General features: G+C 35.6%; 1 long non-coding RNA gene across 1 annotated transcript in view; it reads right to left on the bottom strand.

The window, feature by feature from the left end:
• The window catches only part of LOC137208450 (uncharacterized), a 385078-nt gene that overhangs the window by 358678 nt on the left and 4736 nt on the right, over positions 1–21664 (bottom strand). Inside the window, exon 2 of the long non-coding RNA XR_010935640.1 lies at positions 10957–11092. This is a non-coding gene — a long non-coding RNA (uncharacterized lncRNA). The remainder of the gene's footprint in view (positions 1–10956; positions 11093–21664) is intronic.

Here is a 21664-nt window from a genome sequence, read left to right as displayed (position 1 = left end):
GTAAGATGAGTTTGACAATGCTTACTTCAGAAAACTGTTCTAAGAAATATATTAGCTAATGCCTAAAAGCAGACAATACAATGTAAAATCAATAACATGTATTCTTTTCCTACTAAAATTATTTTTTAAATGAGCCATATTTATTGTCCTGCAATCGGAATATAAATATCTTTCTCACTGTTGTATCTGAATAGATTGTACCTGAATAGAATTTTCTACCAAAAGGAATAAATCAAGTATCCCTGAAGAATTGGTTGATTTAGGTGTGGGTCAGAACATGTACAAGATGTTCCTACAACATCTTGTAAAACCAGATAACCAAAATGATATCAAAGGTTACTAGGGTCATGTCAAAAAAGTTTCAGAGACCAATTTGAAGAGCCTCTCCTAGGATACAATTGAGACAATTAGACCATTAATTAGAATGATAATGGCAATAACTAAAATTCATCAAATGTATTTAAATCTATGTGTACATGATGATATCGAAACAAAACCAACAAATTAAAGAAACAGATCAAAATGAAATAGAAAAGCTCATTAGTCACTATTAGAGAACGATAGTTAACTAACTTATTGCGTTAAAAACTGAATTATAAAGGGAAAGAATCGAGTTTATCTTTCCTTAGTATAAAAAGTGTTCCTCAGTGCAAATAAATAATTGATAGGAAAGTTATTTTTATAAAACTATGCCAATTACTTTTTAAATTAAGAAATGATAGAAATAGAATACCATTATTATCCAACTTCTAACAATGTAATGGCTCCTAGAAAAGATCATCAATGACTGTTAATACCTCATAAAGACAACCAGACACCATGTATCTCCTGATAGAAACGTCCACCACCTAAGAAGTGTTCTTGCCAAAAAAAAAAAATGGACCTGACTGTTTAAATCTAATTTTATTTTTTTCCCAGAAATATAGAAGACAATGTAACGTGTTTTCAAGAAATATGACTAGCCCTCCCGTTTGCTGTTTCTTCCACTATGATTTAACAGAAGGACTTCGAGTCATGGCATGTGGGATGAGATTCTGTATGTCATTTATTAAAAACAGGAAATTTTGAGCAGGCTGCAACTTCTATGAGCTACAGTTTCCTCTAAGAAAGTAACTGAACTCTTAGCCACCCCCTGTATTATGAAACGTTAGGAAAATTAGAGGAGAAAAGTGTGAGCAGAGAGTGAAATTCTGTTAACTCAGTTAGAGAAAATCACAGACTAAAAAATAGAGGGAAAGTGATGTTTAGTTATTAAAACTGCACTGCTTACAGTTTGGATTTAATAACCTGGTAGATGTAACCAAATTTGAAAAATGCTCAATATTTCCATGGAGTTTAGAGGTTTAAAAACACTTTCTCATTCATTTCCCCAGCTGATCATCACAAAAGTTCATTAAATATCAAAAAAATCATAATTTCTTCTTTTTACAGATGAGAAACCTGAAGCTCAAATGTTAATTAATTAGCCCAATACTCACAAAACTGTTTCACATTTTTCCATTTAATTCATTTATGCATTCATTTATTTAATTAGCACAAATTTACTTAGTATTTTTCATGTTCCAGGAAGTATACTAGATATTAGGTATACAGTGGTGAGCAAAAAAGACAAGGTAATCTGCCTTCATAGGATTTATCTCACATTCTAGAGGGAGACATGGACAGGACAAATGTAAAAGAAAGAGAGAGACAAATACCGTACGCTAACACATATATATGGAATTTAAGAAAAAAAAATGTCATAAAGAACCTAGGGGTAAGACAGGAATAAAGACACAGACCTACTAGAGAATGGACTTGAGGATATGGGGAGGGGGAAGGGTAAGGTGTGACAAAGCGAGAGAGAGGCATGGACATATATACACTACCAAATGTAAGGTAGATAGCTAGTGGGAAGCAGCCGCATAGCACAGGGAGATCAGCTCGGTGCTTTGTGACCATCTAGAGGGGTGGGATAGGGAGGGTGGGAGGGAGGGAGACACAAGAGGGAAGAGATATGGGAACATATGTATATATATAACTGATTAATTTTGTTGTAAAGCAGAAACAAAACAAACAAAAAAAAAGTGCTATACAAATAGCTTAAGAAAGCCTTTGTAAAGGTCTTCTGTTGAGACTGAAGAGATAAAGAGGAGCCAGTCAAGTGAGGAATGAGAAGAGTGCTCCAGGCAGGAGGAGGAAGATCATGTTTCAAAGCCTCTCACCTCCTATTTACTAGTCTAGCCTGGCAGTATTAGTGGCACTGTGTGTGTCTGTTGTGTGTTTATGCGGGGCAGGGTAGGTTGGGGACTCTTCCCCCTCTCTATCATAGGTCTCACTTCCTGGGACCATAGCATTTTAGCTAAGTTTACTGTGAAGTTTTTCATAAGACTATAAAGCGGGAGAGAATGAAAGGGAGAAAGGTGAAAATGGTCATGTCTAATACTCTTGTATACATGGTCAGGAAATCTTGGCTCCAGGAAACTTCCACTTGCACGTGGATTTTCTCGACCAAACTGCCTAGACTGAAGAGACAGGGGCCACATCAGTAATATTTTCCATATATGGTGGCTCAATTCCATCTTGCAAAATGTGACACGCCCTAATTAATTATGGCAACAATGTGATACCTCTGTGAGGTTTCCTGATATGCAGAATTTTCTCTCTCTTCTCGTAAAAACTGTATTTTGCATTAATGAGTTATAAAGGGAAAGTTATAAACATTAGACTGTTCATAAAAACAGACTATAGACTATTAGACTGTTCATAAAAATCACTGAAAACCTGTATAAGTTCTCTGAGGTTTCTTTCACTATATAATAGTTTCCTCCACCCCTGCCACAGGAAAGATATTAAGGCATTTTGTGTGAAAGTGTGAGGAATGGAAAAATGAAATGAGCTGCTCAAAAAAAGCTGCCTCCTTCTCATGGCAGTCAAATAATCAACATTTCCACAAGTGTTTTATTTCAAAGCAAGTTATATCTAACAAAGAGAAATTTACTAAAATGATTATGTGTTTCCAGTAAGCCTCATCTCCAACTGCAGCTAAATGTAGCTGGTTGGAATTATAAGCACAGCAGTATTTTATATATTACTGAGATTGATTTTGAGATTTGAAACTCTAGTGTGGTAAACCTGGGGGAAATGACTAGAGGCAATCATAGATGGGACAAGTAACTCTTATTCATTGCATACAAATAGTTTTACATACAGACCCTCAAATCTGTTGACTGAAAAATGGATTTGGCTAATTCCAGAATAAGAGACTAGCCTCAGAATGATTATGTTGAAGACTCCTAGAACAGAAAAATGTTAAATAGTAAAGTGTTATAGTCATTAACAAGCAGTTTCTAACACAAACCTAGAAGTTGGAAGGATCTGTGCTTTTCCCTCTGCCTAGAAACTTCTGCCTCTTAGTCATATGTCTTGTCATATGTCTTGTCTAACAAATATTTACTCATCTTTCAAGAAACAGTTTTAGCATCACCCATATTTTGGCAATAAAAATATTTCTTACAATTATTTGAACAAAGAGCCAGTGATAGTTAATTTTATGTGTTAACTTGGAGGGTGTTTTTGGATGATAAACATTTAAATCGGTGATTTTTGAGTAAGCAGATCACCCTCCGTAATTTGGGTGGGCCTCATCTAATCAGTAGAATGACTGAATAGAACAAAAAGACTGGCCTGCTAGACTGCCTTTGACTTGATCCTGAACATGGCAATCCTGGGTCTTCACCCACTGGTCTTCAGACTAGAACTGCACCATCGATTCTCCTGAGTCTTCAGCTTCTCAGCCCATCCTGCAGATTTTGTACTTCCCTGCCTCCATAATTATGGACATGGAGACACTCTAACAAAAGAATACTAATCATACTCTTTGTAAACATGGGCTAAATAAATGGGATGGACTGAGACATCATCTCTCTTTTACATTATTATCAGTAGTATTAGTATAGTACTATATTGGAACTTATTATTACGTTAGGGCAATTTTTATGTCAATTTTTTATATTTTTCATCATTTTTTCTTCCTATTTCTGTAACATTTTCAAATAACTATGAGTTTGTGTTAATTTAAATTTGCAATTAAATAAATCTTGTATAATGCTAACTCTGACATTTATTACTATAGGAATTACTTCCCATATATGACAGGATATGATAGGATATATATACACATACACACATACACACACGAATGGATACATTTATAACCCACAAAATAGGGGTCAACTATTCAATATGGATTTATTAACACTCTTAGTATGAACCTGACACTTTATGAGGTTCTATTGGTTAGGATTACAGTTGGTTGTGAGTAGCAAAGATTTGAAAAGTAGCACCTTAGCCAAAATAGACATTAATTCTTCTATAAAAGAAAAGGAACTAAAAATTTGATAGTCCAGAGTGAGTATTGTCAGGATAGCAGGCTTATTTTCTTTGTTCCCTGGAAGAGTCTCCACATAATCCAGGATGGCTATTAGAGCTTTAGCCATCACATCAACATTCTAAGCAATAGGTAAAAGGGATGGCTCCTCTCCCCTTTTAAGGAAGCTTTATTGGACAATAAAAAAATTTCTATTTACACCTCAACAGCCAACCACTGCAAGAGATGCTATGAAATATATCCTTTTATTGTGGCGGCAATGTCTCCAGTATTTTGTTTAGTTAAGTAAAAAGCAGAGAGATGATACCAAGAGGAATCCAGTAGTTTCTGCCATACCATTGGGAGAATCCAAAATAAATTCCTTACCATTTTTTTTTATTGGAGTATAGCTGCTTTACAATGTTGTGGTAGTTTCTGTGTAGCTGTACAATTAAGTGAATCAGGTATACGTATACATATATCCCCTTCCTCTTGGCCCTCCCTCCCATCCCCAGCCCCCATCCCCCATCCCATCTATCTAGGTCAACACAGAACACCTAGCTGAGCTCCCTGTGCTATGAAGCAGGTTCCCACTATTTTACACATGGTAGTGGATATATGTCAATCCTAAACTCTCAATTCGTCCCACCCTTCCCTTCTCCCACTGTGTCCACATATTATAGAGAAACTCAAATCTGGTTAAGAAGTCAAAACTATAATGTATGAATCTACTTTAAAAGTTAAAGTATAAATCTTGTAATATGGATCATGAGGGATGGAGGACTTCAAGAAATAAAGAGCAGCCTGACATGAAACAGAAACCACAAAATTTAGGCCCTAAGTAAATATCTGTTGAATGACTGATTAGCAATCCAAGGGATATTCTCAATATCAGTGCTGAAAGTAAGTCCAGCTCAATGTGATACAAATCTGTGAAAAACCATAGATCAGCAATTCACCTTAATGCACTGAATCATCTTTAGTATGAGAATTCTGGCTCTCAGAACTACCAGAGTCCTTAAAAGAACATCTAGTGAAATCCCTTACCTTTAGTAAAGAATTATGATTCTCATTTTAGAGGTAAGAGCCAGAGATACCAAGTGACTCAGATATGGGAACACAGCTCAAGTCATCACTTGAGATCCAGAATACCTAGTTGTTTTTTCCATTCTACTGCTTATTCCGCAAGCTATATTTTCCATTTCATTGTTTATTCAGCTGTGTTAACCCTATTTGGGAACTTTGCGGAATAGTTACATACTAAATAGACACTTATGAAAGTTGTACTAATCATATCATTTTTGAAGTGTGTGTGCTATCCTTTCTAAGAGGGAATAATGATCAGCTATTAATTAGTAAGAAACTTCCTAATGAACAAAATCCTTCCTTTTCCCATATACAATATTATTTCTATTTTACAAAGCTTATAGCATCTCTAGAGACAAGTCCAACAGCCCAACATGTGGGAAAATAAATACACCTCATTAATCTTCATTATAGATCTGTGAGAGAGGTTACTATTGGCATAAATTGCATGTAGGGTGAAAACTTGAAAAAAATTAGAGATGAAGTAAGGACTCAAAAGCCTTTTTCTCTTTGTCTCTGTTCTTCCTTTCAGGAAGAGTAACAGACAAAACTATGGAGAGCAAAAGAAAAGATAAACAAAATTACATCATGCACAGTGTTCATATTTTTGAAAATGTCCAAAGTTTACTTATGACCTACCCAGCATAGTTAACTCATTATCCATGTTTCTTTGTGTTGATGGCTTTATTTTTTACAGATGACTGGTAATTACAGTGTTAATTAAAGGACCAATCACTAGTTTTTCTTGAGCTTTTCACTGATATAATGGGAATAATTTATTTTGAGCACAAATAATAAAATTGCTTTAGCACAAAGGTGAAAATTAGGAGCACTATAAATTTTACTTGATGTTGCTTTGCCGGTGGACAAACTTTTCAGCAGACAATTTTGTACTATCCTGTTCAAGTTCTATAGCAATTCCACTGAAGTTTCAGGATGTGTTTCTCATTGCACTCACTAGGTACCATCATGAAATTTTAAAGAGGAAACACTATCAGAATAGACAGTAGATGAAGAGGAATAACATTATCAGTTGTTAGAGCCTAAAGTTCTTTAAAGGTCATTGAGCCTGTTTCCTTCTCTTCATACTTGAAGGCATTTCCGCCTGTGGAGGTACAGCTCATTCAAAATCATGTAGCTGGGTAAAGGTGGATCCAAGCCTAGATACCAGTCTCTTAATTATGTATCCAGTTCTCTTTCTTGTTAAGGAAAAAATCTATTTAATTTTAAAAACACTAAGAAGATCACCAAAAATATCAGTAGAAGGACTACTCCCCTACTTTTCATTCCTTACAAGAAAAGTTTGATTTGTCCAGAAGCAGATGACCTTCTTCACCTGTTATTTGAATTCCAATATAATTTACCCTTTTTTCTTCACTCTTCTTATATTTTCATTGTGTTTCTATTAACCTAGGAACCTACAATTATGGTAAGTCAGAATGTGACTCACTCTCAAAAATCATATAAGACAGATATGGCAGAGACATAATTTCATTAGTGGAAAGTGAAGAAGTACATACTGAAGTTCAGCTTGAAAATTGTTCACGAGAGAGAAATGCCCACATTCACTCCTCATCCTATTTGTTCATTAATTTTGGGATAATTACATTCATTTTGCACACCCAGATATATTTTCATGAGAAACATAGTAAAGTTTCATAAGTATTAAATGCACCATTAAATATATTTTTAAATTTAAATTATAATATGTTCTGATATGTTTTTTCTATTTAAATAAATCCCTTTCATGTAGAAATATACATCCAATTGCCCTTCCTTCTTCCCTATTGAGGAACTGAATGTGTGTGTATTTAATAAAATACACACACATTAATAATAAATAATAATTAATAATAAATAATAATTAATAATAAAATACTGATTAAGTAGAGGAAAATTTTAAATTCAAGTTAAAATTCAGTCTTGAAACACAAACTATTCTTTGTCTATATTATTGTTCACTTTTAATGTCCTTCCATGATCCATTTCTCTTGACAAGGCAGTAACATAAAAGCATTCTAATTATCTATAATAGAAAATGCAATTTCATTCCCAAAGAACAAATAAAGCATGATACTAAAAGATGGCAGGAATAAAACTGACCCAATCAATTATTAAATAGTTAAAGAAATGTGGCCTTCAGAGCTATGGTTAGATAATTGTAGATGGTTCAAAGTTATGGAATCACATTCTGTTTCAGTATATGTATTGGTCAACTCGGACTGCCATAATAAAGCACCACAGACTTGGGTGGCTAAAACAACAGAAATTTATTTCTCATAGTTCTGGAACCTGGAAATGTAAGATTAAGGTATGAGCAAGATTGTTTTTTGTGATGCCTCTGGGCTTGCCTCCAGAAAGTCACCTTCTTGCTATGTCCTCACATGGCCTTTTCTCTGTATGTGACACTCCTCGTGTCTCTTCCTCTTCTTATAAGGAGAGCAGTCCTATTGGATCAGGGCCAACCTTTATGACCTCATTTAACCTTAATTACCTACTTAAAGGCCATATCTCCAAATAGTCATATGGGGGTTAAGGCTTAACGTATAAATCTGGGGGAGACACAATGGAGTCCATAACAGTATGAACTTCAAAAACCATTATAAAGTATTGTATACTATGGATCAATAGCAGTGATTACAATTTGCATTTGGATCCAGTAACCCTGGACTATCCATATGCCATGTTATTTTTATTGTCCATCCTCCCATCTATTTTAATGGCTATATCTCTGTCCAGGATTGCCATGGCATTCTGGGTATATGAATAGTATAATGTGAAGCAATCTGAACTGTTCTTTTTAAAATATTTTTAAATATTTATTTATTTATTTATTTTTATGGCTGTGTCGGGTCTTAGTTGTGGCACAAGGGATCGTCCTTGAGGCATGTGGGATCTTTCGTTGCAGTGCACAGGCTTCTCTCTAGTTATGGTGTGCAGGCTCCAGAGCACGTGGGCTCTGTAGTTTGCAGCACGTGGACTCTCTAGTTCAGGTGCAGGAGCTCAGTAGTTGTGGTGCGCGGCATCAGTTGCCCCACGGCATGTGGGATCTTAGTTCCCCGACAAGGAATAGAACCCGTGTCCCCTGCATTGGAAGGTGGATTCTTTACCACTGGACCACCAGGGAAGTCCCCTGAACTGTTCTTATTGTCTAATTGATATGCAGATAATAACATTAGTATCTACAATTAAGAACTCACTACATGCCAAGCAACCTGCTAATTTATTTATATTTATTATCTTATTTAATCCTCCTAACAAGTCCATTAATTCTATGAAGTATTATTATTATTATTATTATTTTCAGTAATTTACATAAGAAAACATAATACTTAGAGAAGTTAAATCCTTTGTCAAAAGTACCACCTCTGCCTCCCTAAGGCCTATGCACCTGTTAGAGTCTGCCCAAACCCTAATTCTTTGCTTAAGCCCTCAACCGCTATTTAATTGATAAAGACCCAAAATGTAAAGCTCAGTTTCTTTAGGATCTTGTTGTTAAAGCCATCATAAGTTAAGTCAAGCATTGCAGTTTAAATTCTCTTGCCCAGACGCAGCAATTAAAAGTCGAATATGCATGGTATGACATATTCCTCTACAAGCATTAATAGTTCTCTCCCCATCCACTAAAATTTAAAAGCCAAGCCACAGCCAAGCCCTGGACAAATGGACTCCTCAAGTACTACATGTGTTCTTCTTCCCCAAATGTGATTTTTATCCCCTAAAACTACAGATCTCCCCTATTTTGCAGGTTTAGGGCCTAGAACCATAAACCAGATGGCATGGAGGTCACTCCATGAGCAAGTTCATTCTTACTGGGAGGAAGTGAGAGGGAGGGGCAGGGCCAAACCTTCTCTGTTTTTCCTTCCAAATTCACCAATCAATTGATACTCCTACCTCCCCTAGAGTGAAGTATGTGAGAAGCAGAAAGAAACCAGTAGTGCTCACATCAAGGCATTTACTCTTCAAAATCCTGCCTCAATAGTAATTATAATTTACAGACTAATTTATATAACTGCTGAAATTTGATTTAACCAGAATTATGAAGAAATTCCATTAGAGAGATGCAGAAGCAGATATGTCATTGTGTGTGTGTGTGTGTGTGTGTGTGTGTGTGTGTGTGTGTGTGTGTATGCAATTTCAGGTCAGGTCATACAAGAGAATTGCATCCTCATCTGCCATAAATGGATATAGGATGATATTGAAAATAGAAAACTCAATTTTAAGCATATTTTATATATATGAAAGGAAACAGAAGAAATAGCTGAAGAGTTCAAAGTAGTTGCTTCAAAGTAGCATAACTCAGGGGTGGGGCAAAGTAGTTGCTAGGAAAATATCTTTTTTATTTTTTAAGATTTGTAGTATTATTTGACCCAAATATATATATATATATATATATATATATATATATATAGCTTTGATATAAATTTTAAATACCATGGAATAATAACAAAAGAAATATCAAATCTTTGTCTGTTATTCTAATGCCTAATTTAGCCAAGAAAACAAAAGAAAAGGGAAGAAGGAAGGAAATAAAGTAATTCAAAAACAACTAGTTCTGGTAGCAGGTAGAAACTTATGGTCAAGATTAAGACAATGACATTGCATCTCTGTAGGTGCTTTTTTATAAGGAAAAAACAGAAAATGTTGCAGCATAAATATTTTCAAAATGCATTCCATGCCAGCTCTCAAGTTCTCTAGAGTTGCACTGTCCAATATGGTAACCATTAGCTACATGTAGCTATTTAAAATTAAATTTAAAATAATAAAATGTAAATAAAATTTTAAATTCTATCCCTCACATTAGCCACATTTCATATGCTCCAAAGCCACATATGGCTTATGGCAATCTTTTTAGATAGCAGAAATAAACATTTCCATTATTGCATAAATTTCTATTCGGAAGCACTGCTCTAGGCCTTGCTGTTTATACGCTGAATTTGCACAAGACTATACCCTGAAACCCACTATCCTGAAGAGAAATAAACAAACCTGCCAAGGTATCAATGTCTTTATAAAACCAAATATTTTTAATGTCATTTAGAAACAAGTCTGATATTCTAGCCCTGAACTGGGACTACTTCATTCAGATTCTACAGGCATTTGTTAAGCACTAATTGTGTGCCAGGCAGTGTGCTGGATACCAAGAAAACAATGTTACTCAAGATGCTCAAAATCCAGACGTAACATCAGCAAAATGATGGAATAGGAAGCCCCAGACCTCAGTGCACTACAGAAACATCAACATACAGCCCCAAAAGCTTCTATGAGAACTCCAGATATCAGTTAGGAAGATGCAGCACCCAGGCAAGCTCAAATCCAAGAACAGCCTCAATGAAACAGGTAAGAAAATTCCAACCATGCTCCCAAAGCAAGCACAGTTTGCAATTGGGAGGAAAAGTCCAATTGTGGCTTCTCCTTTGGGAAGGAAAGAGAAAGGGAGAATGTACATTCAAAGCTCTAGATTGTGGGGGGACTACTTTCTGTCTCACCTGACTCAGGGCACTGACAGGGAACTGGCATACCTTGAGTGTCGGGGGGCTGCAGAGAACAAAAGAGAATTCAGCAGATTGTGGCAGCACTAGAGAAGTGGTAAAACTGCAGACAAAACAGCCACCATCCACCATGATCAGGAGTAAGCACCCACTTTGTGTCTTCGCCCTAGAGAGAGAAAAAAAAGAGTAGAGCATAAGTCCAATGTTCTCGCTTTTGCGGGTGCAGTCTGAGAGACTGGTTTCTGTCTCATCTGATGTGGAGCGCTGACAGAACAGTTATACTTTGGACACTTGGTGGGTGCACAGAGCTTGGTGGCTCCAGGCAGAACCAGAGAAAAGCAGCAAACCTTTCTAATTGGGAAATCACATACACAAGCCCAGAGAAGGTACATGCTCAGAAAAAGTTGGAAAGACCCCCAAAAATCTGTAGCTGGGTTGATGGGTAAAAGTCTTTCCTTGAATGAAGCCAGTCTATAAGACTGGAAGAGGTGTCTATTTTTTTCAACTGTGTGAATCCCAACACAAAGTTACAAGGCACATGAAGAAACAGGGAAATATGGCCCAATCAAAGGAATAAAATACATCTCCAGAAACTGACCCTAAAGAAAGTAGCACAGTTTTGTTAACTATGTTCACATTGTTGTAAAGCAGATCTCTAGAACTTATTCACCTTCATTAAATGAATCTTTATACCCATTGATCAACTCCCAATTTCCTCCTCTCCCCAGCCCCGGGCAACCAACATTCTACTTTTTGTTTCTAAGAGATTGATCACTTTATTGATTTCATATAAGGTATCTAAAGTTAGATTTCAGGTTATATGTTTTTTACCACAATAAAAAAAAAGGAATTTAAAAAAAAAGATGCTCAGGATCCATCTGGGCTTTGAATAATTAAATAAGGCTATACACTACTGTTCAAAACAATGTGATAAGAGCTATTATAGGACAGTATAGAGTGATAAGGGAGAATAGAAGAGAAGCACTTAGCTAACGTCTAAGGCTGTCAGGATCATCAGGAAAGGCCTTCCAGAAGAACTAGTATCAAAGCTAGGGATGAAAAACTAGTGGCACTTTCCACACAAACATGCAAGTTTAGAAGATGAGGTAGTATTTATTTCAGTCAAAAGGAAGAGGATGTAAGAAAGGTTAAGGGCAACAGAAAGCATGTTTTAATTTGTAGTGAGGAAGTATGGGGTAGAGGGAATGGTGAAGTGATAAGGAGAGAATGAAGAGAAAAATCTTAGTCAGAAGTTGTAATCAGGGACTGTATCATGTAGGGACTAGTAAAATATTTAAAGAGTATGGTCTCCCAAGCATTCATCTAATAGACTGTAATTTTCATATTTGTTTTAGTCACACCCTGAACAATACTCTCCACATCATATACAGTATGTTGAATGTATTAAATATTCAATAAGTATGCACCGAAAGACAATAAAGTAATGTAAATATATGCTTGGATTTGCATTTTAGAAAGTTCTACCTACATTTGGAAAAAGGGATTGTAACAAGCTATCATAATATTAATTCTGAACAGTCTTTGTACTTGCATCTGAAAAGAACAACCATAATGCCATATATATTATGAAGCATACTATATACCTGTTAAGGCTAATGTATATATCTATAACTATAGCTAAATGTCTGCATGCATGTGTGTGTATAAAATATGTTTATGATGTTAGCATAATAGTATTTTAAAGATGCATTTATATATTTCTCCTCTGTTGACAGTTTTATTCTCACTTCCAAAATTTGTATAACACTCTTATATATAAGACTATTAGAGAGTTGGGGCCAAGAGAGTAAACATATGCACCCTCAGCACATTCTTAGTTACTTCTTACATAAAAAGTTTAGGTGCTAATGGTATATCAAGAAGGCAGTTATCAGTTAAATGAAATATCTATTAGCCTGGGAACAGAAGTTCCAACAAAGGCACAGACTGCATTAACAGTTGGATGGACATTATCCATGATACGTTTGTCCTTGGTGTTCAAAGATAATAGCTAGTGGATGGTTTTCTCTCAATATGTGAACATATATGGAAAACCACAAGTGTGTGACCAGCTGCTCACAGGTGAAAGCTCTATTGAGCCCTTCATTTTTGGCAGCTCAACCCCTTTGACTCATGCCCTACATATGCCATGGATTGGGAAAATGTACAGAATCCGCTATTGTTTTACACCAATTCAATCGACTTGTTGCTGTTTCCCACTACTGCACAGCTGTATCAAAGGGTTTGCATGCTGCCTCAGGGGTCACAACTATAAGCTCTATAGCAGATGATTTTTAGGTACAGCGTCAATTGTGACTTTCAGAAAAGCTGTTTGAGAGCCACAGCATACATGACTGGAAGGGATGACAAATTTTAAGTAAAGCCTTTAATTTTATAAATAAGAAAACATAAGTTTATAGAATTTAAATTGATAGGTAATAATGCTACATTGGTTAGTTACACAATTGAGGCTGGTGCTCTTTCCAATATATAATGTTGTTATTAAAGTAGTCCATTGACAAAAGCATTCTTCCTTTCCTTTCCTTTTCTTTTTTCTTCCTTTATTCTTTCTTTCCTTTTTTACTTCGCCCTTCCTTTCTTCCTTCTTTCCTTCCAACCCTCCTTCCTTCCTTCTTTCCTTTTATTTAGGCAACCACTCATTTGCTAATTCACTTATTCACTTTTTTTTTTTTTTGCCAAGCACCTAGTGTGTTCTAAGATCAATGGTAATTGCTAAAGCATAAAAAATATAAGCTATAACCACAGCTATAAAAATACTAGCTAAGGCTTCAGGAATAAGAGAGTATAGACTCACTTTTCTCTGTTCCTTCTAAGTATAATTATATACCCTGGAAATTATTTCATAGACAACAGTAAGAGAAATCTGAAATCTGAAAAAAGAATGTGTACTGGCTAGAGAGTGCAGGATTTGAAGAATAACAACATGGCAAGTTACCTGGGTTTTCTTTTCATCTCCCATATACCTTGGACTGGGCAATGGAGAGGACTGCCACAAGAAATGACCAACAGGCATAAAAGAAAAAAGGCAAAAGGAGAGGAAGAAAGAAAGATCGATAGCAAGACAGAATAAGAAAGAGAGAGGGAGGAAGAAAGAAAAAACAGACCTGCTCCTTCTAACCAAAGGACTGGGAAAGTAGAAACCTAACAGAGATCTGATGGGGAACCCCAAGCACTTCTCCACAAAGAGGGCCTCTGTTGATGATCCAATTCACCAACAGCAGTGGCAACAGCAAAGCCTCAGCCACCCCAGCCCCTGCTCCATACCTTAGGTCAGGTGAGTACTGTGATCTCCCAGCAGCAGCAGAAACAAACTTCTAGCTCTCTTATCACCCAATCCAGAACCAGGGCCCAGAGAGTGGTCCCATCCTCTCATATCTACTGCAATAGCAAAGCCCTGTGACTTCCTGGCTTCTACCCAGTGGTATAAGGGGACTAGGCCCAGTGGATTCTTGCCTCATCCAGAATACTTCTCAGTGCCCCCACAGATGGCTCCAATAGGGCTTAAGCAGGAGTCCCAGCAGCACCAGAAAACAAAGAAGACAAAAATAACATTGCAAGAGCTCAGAAACTAAATATTCATAGGAATTAAAGTCAGAGAAGTAGACTATAACTTACACACTAAACTTAAACAGAAAAACTGCCTGCTAAAATAGAATACTTAGGAAAAAGAGTCCCCCAACAAAATAAATGTCCAGGATACAATTGAAAAAACCATTCATTATACCAAGAAACTGGAGAACCAGAATTTAATAGAAAAGATAATCAAGGAATGCCAATATGGAGATTAATCTTATACTGAAATTATCTGACAAGATTTTAAAAGCAACTGCCTTAAAAATCCTTTAAATCAATTACAAATTCTCACAAAACACATGAAAAAAGAAAATTTCAGCACAGAAATAGAAGTTACATAAAATAACTAAAAGGAAATTTTAGAATTGAAAACTACAATAACTGAACTTTTTTTTAAAAAACTCACTAGTTGTACTCAAAAGAGTGTCAATGAAAAGGAAGAATCACTGAACTTGAAGACAGACCAACAGAACAGAAGTTTCAGCAGAAAAATTTAAAAGAGCAAAAATTCATATTATCAGAATACAGAAGAAGAGAAAGAATGTGGTACTGGAAAAGGATTTGAAGAAACAATGGCTGAACACTTGCCAAACTTGGCAAAAGAAACAAGTCTACACGCTCAAACATGTGAGAACCTCAAACAACCCCAAAGAAATCCACACCAAGACATAACAAAATTACAATTCTAAATATTAAATAAAAAGAAAAAAATCTTAAAAATAGCCAGAGGAAAAGAATGTATTACCCATAAAGGAACAGCAATTTAAATTACAATGGATTTCCTATCTGAAACCATGCAGGCCAGAAGGAAGTGGCACAACATTTTTTTAGGTGGTGAAAGAACTGTTAATTCTAAAAAGGAACCAGAAATTCTATATCCAGTGATGAAACTATCCACCAGGAATAGAGGAAATAAAGACATTCTCAGTCAAAGGAACACTAAAATAATTTGTGCTAGCAAATCTACCCTTAAATAATGACTAAAGAAAGCTCTCTCAACACAAAGAAAGTGATAACAGAAGACAAGGATCTTTAGAAAGGAAAGAAGAACAATGAACTGGATAGTAAGTATAATAGACTATTCTTCATCACATGAGCTTCGTTTAGCAAATATTTTGATTAAAATAAAAGTTATAACTATCTGATGTGGTGCTAAATGTATTAGAAAATTATATTTTTAAAATGAAGAGGGTAAAGGGACCTAAAGAGAAGCAAATGTTCTACACTTCTAAGTTGTAAAACATTGACACAGGGCTTCCCTGGTGGCGCAGTGGTTGAGAGTCCACCTGCCGATGCAGGGGACACAGGCTCGTGACCCGGTCCGGGAAGATTCCACATGCCGCGGAGCGGCTGGGTCCGTGAGCCATGGCCGCTGAGCCTGCACATCCGGAACCTGTGCTCCACAACGGGAGAGGCCACAACAGTGAGGGGCCCGCGCACCACAAAAAAAAAAAAAAAAAAAAAAACATTGACACAATAGCTTGTGATAAGTTATATATGTATACAGCAATACCTATGACAACCACGCAGAAAATTATACAAGTGGATATACTCAAGCCATCGTAAATAAATAAAAATGTAACTCTAAAAGATGTTTAGGTAATCTAAGGCTAAAAGAAGGAAACAAAGGAACAAGAAACACAGGAACAAACAGAAACAATAATGACAAAATTAAACCCCAACATATACATAACTTCTTTATATGTTAAAATGTCTAAATACACAAATTAAAAGACAGAGATTGGCAGAATAGATCCAACTCATAATTCAACCATACTCTGTATACAAATCGTTAACTGAATTAAGAAAAGATGATTAATCTTATAAGAGATACCTTGGGATATATAATTATAATACAATACCTTGGAAAAATTGTAATGAGTGAAGGGTTTTTTGATATAATTTCATTTGACATACAATTTTAATATAGGCAATAGTATCTTTGTACATGTTAATAAAAATATTGATATTTAGATATTTAAAACTGACAAAATAACTGACAAAAATACCAGCAAATCACTACTTTCAAAATGGCACAGTACATTGTGACACTGAAATAATGAAAACCTGTATTTTAGTCACCATGATTTTTAAAAAATTTTACTTCCTTGGAAACTAAAATAACTGTCTAAATTATTGCTTTTGAACATAGTGTATCTATGTGATATAAAGGGACATGTTTGCCAGGATTGAGTTTTATTTTTAAATGCATTTCACTTAGTGGAAATATAAATTTACCTGAAGATTTATGACTTTTTTCTCATAATCATATTTAAACAGAATAAAAAATTTCAAAGGGATGAGTAATTTCTACAGCAATATTGTAGAGTAGATGTATAAGGATGAAATGGGGGGAAATCCCTAGATTATGTCTTTGTTCTTCCCCTTGCTTTTCCAAGCCACCCACTTTGTGCACCTATGAGATATTAGCTGCCCCTGGGTGAACTCTCTGTAGCTGTTGAGTGGTAAAAAACAAATATATTTAGCACTTAGCTTAATCTACGAAGAGAAACAGATAACTCTTCTTGAACTGAAAGGGAAAGATTTATATAGATAAGGTGAAATTATCTCCCTTCAAAATTAGAGGAAAGCAATGGGAATAATCTAAACATGATTATAAGTGCAACAGATACATAAAAATGAGTTTGAGAATGAAAAATAATCCCTTTAGCTTTCAGGCTTTCACCATGTTGATTTGGTTCATTACTGTCAGAAAACAAAGAGTAAGAAGCTGGAGGGTTAGACAGTGATTAGAAATGATTCAAAAGGCTTTCATGGGCATTTATTCCTAGCAAGATATGCTTTCTCATGAGGGTCTTGCAATTTGGTTCTGATGGTTCATATCCAAATTGCATGGTTGCTTAGCATTGTTAGAAGAATGAGACTGAAACAGGGAATGGAACAGGGTGTAAGATAGAATCTATCCATCTGGAACTAGCAAACCAAGGCAATACCTTATGGTCTGCAATTTAGATGCTAAACATGGAGATTCTTCCTAAAACAAGATGTCGTATGTTAATATGAAAATTCCAGCAAAGTACAGTTGTAGCAAACATCAAACTATCACTGATTCTCAGAATCATAGCTCATAGTAAAACAGTAATAGCTTTATGAGCTAAATGTTAAGTCTTTGGAAGGGTATTTCTTAGTTGTTTTAGTGAAACCCAAAATTAGAGTTTTAAGTTTAATGACTAAGTTGACATTGAAAAATGAATAATAGGGCATTGTGAAAGGTAAAAATTGTAAATCATGTTAAACAACCATGCAATTGGAGGAGATAGTTTATTGGAAAACAAGTCTAATCCATGTTGTATACGTTTAAGCATTTACTGAGTACTTATATGACAGACTATTCCCAAATAATTTCTGCAGTTATTCATGTTCTGGCTTTAGTTAAATATGACTCCTAAAAGCGGCTGATGGACATGGAAACTAAAATGTTAATAACATCCACTATGTGTCGAACATAGATCAAGATATTTTCCAAAAATTATTTTACTCTGTTTTTCACAAGAAACCTGCTCATCATTATCCCTATTTAATAAATGAGAAAATATAATTCATGATTTCATTTAAATTGTCCAAGGTCACAAATGCACTAGGTAGTTGAACTGAAATTGAACCTGAATCTCTTACTATAAAGACCATGTTCTTTGCCTTTTGCCATGAATTGTGCTATAATAAACCTGATTTTCAGCATCTTCAGGGGGCAACTAATTTCCTCTGATGAAATATGACTCTCTCAGCTGTTGAAAATGTACAATGTTGAAAATGCTAGTCACTGAAATGCTATAATTGAAGAGAATCTAAAAAACTATTTGTACTAAGATATGTCCTCTCTCAACTGAAATTCCCAATAAATAAACTTTTAAAGTTTCAGAAACCATAAATATAAGGCACACATATTTGGGGGGTAAAGCACTACTATTGCATGTAGGTAGAACAGAAAAAAAGCAAAATAACAAAGCAGGGACTTCCCTGGTGGCACAGTGGTTAAGAATCCATCTGCCAAAGCAGGGGACACAAGTTCGAGCCCTGGTCCGGGAAGATCCCACATGCCGCGGAGCAACTAAGCCCATGCGCCACAACTACTAAGCCTACACTCTACAGCCCGCAAGCCACAACTACTGAGTCTGCGCGGCACAACTACTGAAGCCCGTGCGCCTAGAGCCCACGCTCCGCAACAGGAGAAGCCACCACAATGAGAAGCCCACGCACCGCAACGAAGACCCAATGCAGCCAAATAAATAAATAAATAAATTTAAAATAAATAAAATAAAATTCTAAAAAATGTAAAACAAAGCAATTTCAAATCAATTTTAAAAACATTTACTGAGAATCAGGTAGAGAATAAGATGCTGATGACATAAGAAAAACAGGCCTTCAACAAAGGCTCAATTTTATTGCTGAAAATCTCTCAGGTCTAACTCCAATCAGTTCACATAGAAAGAGCTAATTTGGTGTCAGACATATTTCAGATTTAGGTTTGCAACTTACTACAGTAGTTCTGTGGCCTTGGTAAAATTACTTCAGTTAGGCTTTCCTGAGTTTCTGTTTTTTTTCTCTTAATCGGGAATAATAAGTTAGTTCAGAGAGTTTCTGTGTGGCAATTAAATGAAAGAATTTTTTTTTAAGTCTAGCTTAGTGCCTTGAATTAATAAATGTGAATTTCATCCATGCAGAACAAAATTCCCACAGATGCCAGGTTTAAGGAGGACTTAATCCATTTTCTTTTCCAAATTTCAAAATTTGCACATCAGTTTAGAAGTTGCCATCGCTTTTTTCAAAACACAAAGATGATCAGCTCTTGAAATGTTCAGAGAGAGCAGTTATGAAGGAAAAAACACCTAATTGTGTCAGAGCAAATTATCTAGCTTTGTCAATAAAATATTACTGTGTCCTGTTAATAAAGTATTTAATCTTCTGCCTGCTTTCTTTTAAACAAGGTGAGGTTATTGTGTCAAATACTTTGATTTGAACGTTAAATTTTTTCCAAAGTCTAACTGGTCCACCTCTAGTTGGTGTTTAAGATAGTTATGTGGAGAGAGAAGTGTTTACCTAGAGTTCGGCCTCACCAGTTCCAGAGGATTCCTGGAGACACTTGGCTGGTTCACTGTCTTATGCAATAAATATACCAAGTATTCCCTGAAAATTATTGGCAGCCTAGCTTTGTAATAACACACAGTGGTAAAAATAAAAATAAATGAAAAAAACAGAGACAAACCAAAATCATTATCCGTATCTTCCAACCTAATACAATGCAAATCATAAAAAATCCCAGCAGGCCTTTTGATAGATATTGATCATCCATTCCTAAAATGTATATGGAAATGCAAAAGATCCAGAATAGTCAAGGGGAACTAAGATCCCACAAGCCACGTGGTGTGGCCAAAAACAAAACAAAACCAGAAGAGTCAAGTCATATTTGTAAAGGAAGAAGTATTTGGAAGACATACACTTCCCAATTTCTAAAGGTACTATAAAAAGATGCAAAAATCAAAACAATGTGGTGCTGCTGTAAGACTAAGAATGTTGATCAATGAAATAGAATTGAGAGTCCAGGAAACACAATACATTTTTAGCCAGTTGATTTTTTGACAAGAAGTGCCAAGACAATTAAATGAGAAAAGAATAATTTTTTGACAAGTAGTGCTATAACAACTGAATGCCCATATACAGGAAGATGAATTTAGACTCTTATCTCACATTGTACACAAAATTAACTCAAAATGAATCATAAATGTAAATGTAAGAATTAAAACTATACAGCTTTGAGAAGAAAACATGGAAAAAACATTCCATAACTTCAGCTAGGCAAAGTGTTCTTAATATTTAAGACACTGTTAAGAAAATGAAAGACAAGCCACAGGCTGGGAAAAAATACTTGCAAATCATGTATCTGATTAAAAAATACTTTTACATAGAATAGAAATAACTTTTACAACTCAATACTAATTAAAAAATTAACCCTGTTTTTCTAAGTGAGGACTGTAAAATATTGGAATAGATATTTCACCCAAGAAGATGTATAAATGAATAATAAACATATGAAAAGATGGCCATCATAATTAGTCATTGGGGGAAATGCACATTAAAACTACAACGAGATACTACTTTACACCCACTAGAATGGTTATCATTAAAACTACTGAGCATAACATGTGAAGATGTGGAGAAGTCTGAAACCCTCGTATATTGCAGGGGAGAATATAAAATGGTATCACCACTTTGGAAAGATACCTTGGTACCTCCTTAAAAAGTTAAACATAAACTTACCAAGTGATTCAGTGATTTCATTACTAGGTATCTCCTCAAGAGACATGTAAACATATGTTCACACACACACAAAAATCTTTTCTGGGAATGTTCACAGCAGCATTATTCACATGTCAATCACCAGAAACAGTACAATTTCCATCAACTGGTGAACAAATAAATTGTTTGTGGTATATCTCCACATTGGAATATATTCATCAATAAAAACGAACAAATTACCAATGTATGCTACAACATGGATGATTCTCAAAACACTGTGCTAAGGCAAAGAGGCCAGATGCAAAAACACCTACATATTGTATGTTTCTGGAATGTCCAGAAAAGGCTAGTCTACAGAGACAAAGAAAAAAAATCAGTGTTAGTCTGGGCCCGGGGCTACAAAAAGGGATTCACTGCAAACAGGCAAAGTGGATCTCTTAGGGGTGATAAAAATGTCTTAAAACTGACTGCACAATTCTATGTAAATATAATAAAATCATTGAATTTTACATTTATGATTGATAAATTTTGTCACATAATTCACACTTCAATAAAGCTGTTTTTAAAAAGTAAGTAAACCGATGGGAATTTCTTTTTCCCAGAGCAAGACTGAAAACACACACACACACACACACACACACACACACACACACACACACACGAAAACCAAAGCATATATTCACTGGTTGATAAAAGCAAAAGTATTTTCCTCATCAAGAGTTTGAGTGTCGGACTTCCCTAGTGGCGCAGTGGTTGAGAGTCCGCCTGCCGATGCAGGGGACGCGGGTTCGTGCCCCGGTCTGGGAAGATCCCACATGCCGTGGAACGGCTAGGCCCATGAGCCATGGCCGCTGAGCCTGCGCGTCCGGAGCCTGTGCTCCGCAACGGC

This window comes from Pseudorca crassidens, chromosome 16, assembly GCF_039906515.1.
Source record: "Pseudorca crassidens isolate mPseCra1 chromosome 16, mPseCra1.hap1, whole genome shotgun sequence".
Lineage (NCBI taxonomy): Eukaryota > Metazoa > Chordata > Mammalia > Artiodactyla > Delphinidae > Pseudorca > Pseudorca crassidens.
The sequence above is the reverse complement of the archived record's forward strand: the minus strand, read 5'-3'. Positions and strand labels throughout refer to the sequence as shown.